The following is a 7749-nucleotide window of genomic DNA, read 5'->3' on the forward strand; positions in this document are numbered from 1 at the left end:
CATGGAAGAGGAGCCCCCCCTGTAGGTGCGCCCGAGGCTGCGGTTCTCTTGTTCGTTTGTCTCCGTCTTGAAGCTCCGCCAAGAAAAGTTGCTGTCGCCCTGCGTCCTGCCACGGCCTTCTCCGAGCCCCGCAGGTGCGGCGGGGGCAACACAGGGACACGCGGAAACAGGCGCTCTGGGCTCCCCAGGGAAGCCGCAGAGGAAGGAAGCCTGTGGTGGCTCGGGGCAGAGCTGCTGATCTAGACGACACGAGAAAAAGAAAATGAAAATCAAAGCTCTCACGACACAAAGCAAACTTGATTAAAACTGGTGCTTACGGTTTGGTGATTCCCCACAATTCCACAGTCTCCGTGTAAACCACTCAACTCATCCTGTAGCTTATTTCTTTTTAAGAGAAAGTCGCCACGGCTCTGGCCGGCCTCCGAACACCGCGGTGCACAGTGGGGTGGGGCACAGAGTGGGCGAGCGTTTAAGGAGAAAAACTGGACGAGACAGAAACGTGAGCCCGCGGGAGCTGGCTTTGGTTTCTCAAAGCCGGTGGAACATGCGCGTTTGTGCCTTTCTTTTTATTGCTCTGATGGATTTTTGTGGCTGGGTTTTCTGAAGTCTGAGGAACAATGCCTTAAGAAAAAATAAACAGCAGGAGTCGGTGGGACAGTTCCCTGTGGCCGGTGGGACCAGAGGCCGGTGCGTGCTGGCCGGGCCCTCCGCGAGCAGCCCGGCCATGGCCAACAGCTCCGGAGGGCTGAGGTCCTGCCACCCTGTTTCACTTTATTGCTGTTGAAAAATGGAGGTAGTTCCAAAAAAGTGGCAAATACTGTTGGGGGTTTTGAAGTCCAACAAATTTTAAATGAATCCAAAGTGTTCTTTTCTCGTACATCATATAACAATTGAGCATCTCCATTTGGTTGTGAAGCATGTCCTAGGCACACTTTCAGTGTTACGATCGGAATGCTTTTTATTAAAAGCAAGTAGCATGAAGTATTGCTTAAATTTTAGGTATAAATAAATATATATATGTATAATATATATTCCAATGTATTCCAAGCTAAGAAACTTGATTCTTATGAAATCTTGATAAAATATTTATAATGCATTTATAGAAAAAGTATATATATATAATAAATGCAAATTGTAAAGGTCCCTGGCGAATGAACGACTTGTGAATTAGCTATCAAGGTGCTTATGGAAAGGGATCTAGGTTGAAGCTCATGTATTTCTGAACTCCAGATTGGAGAGCTTTCAATCACACATTCGCCACGGGGCAACTACCCTGCAAGATTGTACTTTCATTTTAATTATTTTCTGACCCAGCCCCTTCCCACTCCAAGCCTCCATGCACATGTGTACCTAATGAGTTTTTATAGCAAAGAATATAAATTTGCTGTTGATTTTGTATGAATTTTTCACAAAAAGATCCTGAATAAGCATTGTTTTGTGAATTTTACATTTTTTCTCACCATTTAGCGGTTTTCTGAATGGTAATAACATCTAAACTTCTTCTTTTCTGAATTTTTGCTTGTACATTTCTTTTTAACTTTGGAAGGTGTTTTCTTTCTTTATTATTTTCGTTCTGTTTATTTTTGTACAGTGAGCACAGAGTTTATTTTCAGAGTGAGCACCAAATGTGCAGCAGGGTCTGAGGTCTGCTCCCCTGGCCCCGTCCCTCGGCTGGACGTAGAGTGCAGGGCCCTTCTTGCCGTCTGCGCATCGTGGGCCCGGGAGGGGGCGGGAATCATCGCAGCGCTGAGTTGGGGGGGCTTGCCAGACACCATGGGCCGTCAGCATTCTCAAAGCTTTTGTTTAAACTTCTCTGACCACATGGTCAGGATAGAATTTTCATTTCAGTTTTCCAAAGACCTTGTAAGCATGTCAGCAACGTGTGGGGCTGGGGGGCCCCGGCACCCATTCTGGGTTCTTCTGCTGCAGCCACATGGTAGGGCCCCGGCCGGGAGGCCTGGATCTTGGGGCCTGTGGCTGCAAGGAGCCTGGGCCCGCAGGGACGGCAGACTCCTGACCGGGACCGCCAGCCTTTGCTCTTTTTCTCTTTGACAGTAACTGAAAGTCACTTTTTACTGGTAACTTATTTTCCAGCACCTGAAGCCACCAAGTGTCATTCCAAAGTGTACGTCAGGTTCTGAGTTGAGGGAGTGCAGCACAGCTTGCCCGCAGCCGGGAGCCCCCAGCCAAGTCTCAAGTTCGGCAACGTTTACAGGGTAGCTTCTGAAAGAGACTCTGACGCAGCCAGACTTGGACCAAGAGAATCCAGATTCTTGGACTGGCTTGGTCACCACCGGCTGCTGTCGGTCAGACTCGGGACAGTGGTTGAGAGCGGGACAGGAAGGCCTTGGGACATGTCTGATGTTCTCTCCCCTCCTGGCCTTTTGCCCTGAGGCCCAAGTTGGTAGGGGGTGCTGGAGCGTGCGGGCAGCTGGATCCACCCAGCGGCCACAGCGGTGGCAGGGCCCAGCCGGCCGGCTTTTCTGGCCTTCTCGGCCCCCTTTTACTGCGGGGACCCCCCCCACCCCCGCCAGCCGTGGCTCCTGGGGAGGAACATCTCATCTGGCATTCTTTACAGGTGGTGGGTAACACGGACCCTGGTGGCCAAGTTATCTTTGGGGGGATTTACTTCTAATCTCATTCAACAGAGACCTCCTCTGCAGAAGGCCCGGTAGGGGGAGCGTTGTCATTTGTCCGCTCACTCCAGCTTCACAGGCGTGCTTAAAGCAGTACCGTGTAGCCTTTTCTTTTCTTTAAAGACACAGCCCTTCTCGACGGCCAGCCGTCCAGGGCAGATGGCGGAGGGCCCACCTGGGGTGCCCGCAGGCCCACCGCCTCAGGGAGGGCCCCTCACACCTTCCCTCTGTGGTCCCTGGACCTCTGGCCTTTTTGTTCCTTTGCAGAGGCCTTGGGGGCACTGGCCGGGGGTCAGCAAGTGAGCACTTTATATCCCTTTGCGGGAAACCCCGTGATGCCCCGGGACTCGTGGTGTCACCCTGCCTTTGGGCCTTCCAGCTGCGCCACGCGGCGCCCAAGCCCCACCAGCAGGCGGCCGTCCCTGGGCTGCGCCCGAGCCCCTGGGACTGGCCGCCCCTCCGGTTCTGAAGGGCCACTTTGTCAAAGTGTTTGGGTTTTTCTTTACTTCTTTTCAAAGTTTGTTTCCAGAGGAAGGACCGTTTTGTACTGGTCTGATTTTTGCAGCATTGCGATGGAATTCCTTGTTTTTAATTTTCGATCAGAACATTCCTTCTCTCCTGGTCACAGCCATGCGTTCATTCCATTCTTCTTTTTGTAGACTTTTGGGCCCACGTGTTTTATGGGTATTGATACATATATAAATATATATATATAAATACACATGAATATATTTTTTTAAGTTTCCTACACCGAGGTTGCATGGGCTGTTACGAGCGGCATGTCTTTATATTGTATACGGATTTTGCACGCCAAACGCGGCAGCTTGGGGAAGAAGAGAAATGCCTTTTTGTTCCCCTCCCATGACATTTGCAGACACAAAAGATGGGAATTTTTCTGTAAAACGAAACAAAACCTTGAAGGAGAGTGAGGGAGGGGGGAACGTTTGCATCTTATTGAACTTATTCTTAAGAAATTGTACTTTTTAATGTAAGAAAAATAAAAAGGACTACTTAAACATTTGTCATATTAAGAAAAAAGTTTATCTAGCACTTGTGACATACCAATAATAGAGTTTATTGTATTTATGTGGAAACAGTGTTTTAGGGAAACTACGCAGAATTCAAAGTGAACTGCCTGTCTCTCTCGGGTTGATTTAGAGGGATTTGTTCTGTTTGGTTTCTTCCCTTCTCTCCTTGCTCAGGGCAAGGCGAGCGCCGCCCCCCCACCCCCAGCCCTGGTGGCCGTCGGTTCTGCTGGGGAACCCGAGGCCCCAGCGGCCGTTTCCGCACAGCTGTGCCGACTTTTCCTGACTTTTAGATCACGTATGGCTAAGATTTCACTTTAAACTCAGCAGTCGTGAACTGTGCTGCACTGTGGTTTAAAATCATACTTTGCATCGAGAGGAAACCATTTCTTCCTCGTAATGAAGCAGAGCTTTCCCAGCTCAGCTCACTCTGTCTTTGACACGATTAAAAGCCTCCTATTGAAGGAAAAAGAAAGACAGTTTGTTTGTTTCTGTTGTTCTGGTGTGTGTGCTCCACCGTGGAGGCGCTATTTTCCAATTTACGAGAGTGACAAGCATGTCACCGTATGTCTACAGGAGGGGGTTGGCCCTATTCACCCAAGAGCTCCTCACGGTGTCGTGGAAAACGCAGTGGTGACGACTTCCTGTCCCACCCAACGCCCGTTCGCGCTAATGCAGGCGCCGCGCTGGTAGCAGAGACCTGTCTCATCTGTAACTTAATCAGTTCTCTGATTGTCTGGACCTCCCAGTGGTTCTTTCCTTTGCTCAGTGGAGTTGGAGGTTTTGTTCTTGGTTTTCTCATTCTTGTTTCCTTCTCTGTGGGTGGATTTTCACCGACTGAGGTGTCCTCCCCTGACGGCCGACTCCACTTCACCCGGAGTCCAGTGTTTGTACCTCATCATACGACTTGTCACTCTTGTGGTGTAAATAAAGAGCATTAATTGCCCTCCCACCTGTGGTTTCTGCCGTGTGCTCTCATCCTCGCTGGCTCTGTGCCGGGGACCCCGGGGGGTGGCTCCTGGGACCCAGCCCATCTGCAGCCCTGTCACCCTCCACCCGTACAGATGGCCTACAGGAGTGTCTTCACCTAAATGTCCAATAATTCAAGTCCTTGCACTATTTTCTCCCCAAAATCCTGGTGTGGAAATGACCTCGTAGGTGAACGAGGCCGAAGGGAAGGGACCGGAGGCCCGGCCTCCCCACAGCCGGGCACTCTCTCCCTGAGGCCGTGAGTCAGCAAACACGGCCCCCAGCAACACTGCCACCCCCAGGTGACCACCATACTTCCCCGGTGCTCACACCCCTTCCCAGGCCCCCACGTCCAGTGACTAATAATGGGGGTGGGGGTGGGGTTAAGGGTCCAGCCCCCTTGGCCCAACTCAGGGGCCCCTCTAGCTACTCCTGGTGGGGTCGGCCTGCCCCCCAGCTGGACTCTCCCTCTGTCAAGTCCTGTTCCCTTCCTCTCCTTTCTCAGCTGTTGACCCCAAGGACACGCCTTGAAAAGCACAGTGCTCACCAGACTCCACCCAGGGTCTGCTTTCTGGGAACCCAGCCTGCAATGCCCAGGGGCCTCTGACCCCCTTGCCTGAGCCCCAGCGTGAGGCCTGTGGAGCACAGCCACCTCCAGACACAAGCAGAGCTGCCCCAGGCAAGAAACTAGGAGTTGGAGTCAATGAGTTGGGGGTATTTGTTATGCAGTATCATTGCAGCAGTAGCTGACTGATGCAGGCAATGTGAAGAGACAGGAAGCTCCAATGTAACTTGAGCCTTTTCATGCTTAAGTTGATTTTTATGAGGATATATTTATTAATTTACCCCAAATGAGAGGATCTTATTCTAACAGGAATTCTCTTTTTTAAAACAGACGCAAATGAAAAGAAATCTTGAAAAAGTGTTTCCAGCTCTAGGGCAAGGAGATTCCTGAGGGCAGCTTTTCTTCAGTTTTATCACACTGTAGGTTTTTTGTAACATATCTTTTGGATCATTTTATCTGAAAATTATTTTTTAATGTGTGTTATAAAGCACTGATATTTTTTGCCTTTTGAAAGCATTAAATACCTCGACCACATTGAGGAGAGAGAACGACACACGTCACACGTGGCACATGGTCACATTTTGCCGTAAACGTCACAAATAGACATGGAGGATGAAGGTCAGCCCAGTATGCTCTTCCCTTCCTTTCCCTTCCCTTCCCTTCCCTTCCCTCCCCAGAGTAAACGCTTCCCTGAAACTGGTGTGTGGACATCTTGTCCACGTTTTTGCATCTTTGCTGCATAATTTTATCTCCATAAAAGTAGAAGTTAGTGCATATGGTGCAAGTATTTACTGTAAATGCCTTTTTCATCCCATAGTGTGTTATTGGGACTCAACTCCTCTGTGCACACACCTCTAGGGCATTCATTACAAGGGCCACGTGCTATTCCGTTACATGACTGTCCCCCACATGCACAACCCAGCCCTCTTGACGTGACAGGCGTGTAAGCTGCCGCTGCCTTTTCTCCTCCACAAACTACACTGCACTGGGTATCGATGGGGGCTGTCTCTCCAAGAGGAGTTGCTGGCCCTGCATGGTATCAGCTCTGTTAAATCAGAACAGTCACTCCCCAAAGCGGTTTACTGATTTTCACTCCCACCAGCATGGATTGGATCAGAAGTTTGGCCAAATAGAGAGCAGCAGGAAGAAGAGTACTGAGACCCTATGTGTCCCCCACCTATTCATTCACTGCAAACACTCCCACATCCGTGTAGGCTGCACCTCTCCCCCCAAACAGGGCGACTTGGAAGCAAGTCCCGACAGCACATCTCCCACCTGTATATATTTCAGTAGACATCCCTCGAAGATAAGGACTGTTTTCTTAAACAGGACACAATATACCACATCCTGCTTCAAAAATGGACCGTTCCTTAATGTCGTCAGAGATCCCGTCAAAGTTGAAGCTCCTCCAACTGTCTCGTTTTGGTTTCGTTTCCTGGCTTGTTTTTTACGGTTGGTTACAGTGCTTACAGGAAAAAAGTAAAAGCACCGAAAGGTTACAGTTACAAAACGAAAACTTTCCCGTTCAGTACCTCACTCATACTGGACATTTTAAGCAATGTTTAAAGGGTAATATTATGTGGCTTAAATAAATGTATAAGCCTTGAAGTTTAACTTTAAAACGCACTTAATATTCCTGTTTAAAATACACCCTTTGATGTGTTAAACTACGTTGGTTTGAATTTAAAAGTAACGTTTTATTTCTCTGCTGGAAGTGCAAGCTCCAATTTGGAAAACGGGGATGAAACTGTGCATTTTGATTCATGCAAGTATTGGGATTTGTACACAAAAACTAAACTGGGTGCAGAGTTCCCAGTTTCTTAGGCCAATTCAAATCCCTTTATCTGATATTTGAGTGTGTAAAAAAAACTGGGGTTTGCAACCAAATCGTTTTCTAATCTAAATACTCAGCATCTTTTAAACAGATTCTCGTGAAACACAGCTAATATTTCAAGTTAAAAAGACCAAGAAAGTTGGCGCACTTAAACCTTTTGGGTGCACTTTTAGGGTGTTATATTTCCTGACACATCCTTAATAGCAACAAGAATTCAGCCACCCTCTGAAATCAGAGTCGGGACTTCAGGCTAATGAAGTTTTGGGGGGTTTTCTGAATTTCTGAATTTGTTTATTTTCTTATACAGCAGGTTTTTATTAGTTATCCATTTTATACATATTAGTGTATACATGTCAATCCCAATCTCCCAGTTCATCCCACCACCACCCCCGACCACAGCCACTTTCCCCACTTGGTGTCCATACGTTTGTTCTCTACATCTGTGTCTCTGTTTATGCCCTGCAAACCAGTTCATCTGTACCATTTTTCTAGGTTCCACATATATGTGTTAATACACAATATTTGTTTTCGTCTTTCTGACTTACTTCACTCTGTATGACAGCCTATAGATCCATCCACGTCTCTACAAATGACCCAATTAATAAAGGCCACTTGGAGATGAAACAAAGGCGAGTAACCGACAGTCGAATACATGACAAAGTGATACATGACGACACAGCCAATCTCTGCATGGGTGGATCCCTGGGGATCTACCACATC

The sequence above is a fragment of the Neophocaena asiaeorientalis genome, unplaced genomic scaffold (genome assembly GCF_003031525.2).
Source record: "Neophocaena asiaeorientalis asiaeorientalis breed wild unplaced genomic scaffold, Neophocaena_asiaeorientalis_V1.1 scaffold185, whole genome shotgun sequence".
In the NCBI taxonomy this organism is placed as follows: Eukaryota; Metazoa; Chordata; class Mammalia; order Artiodactyla; family Phocoenidae; genus Neophocaena; species Neophocaena asiaeorientalis.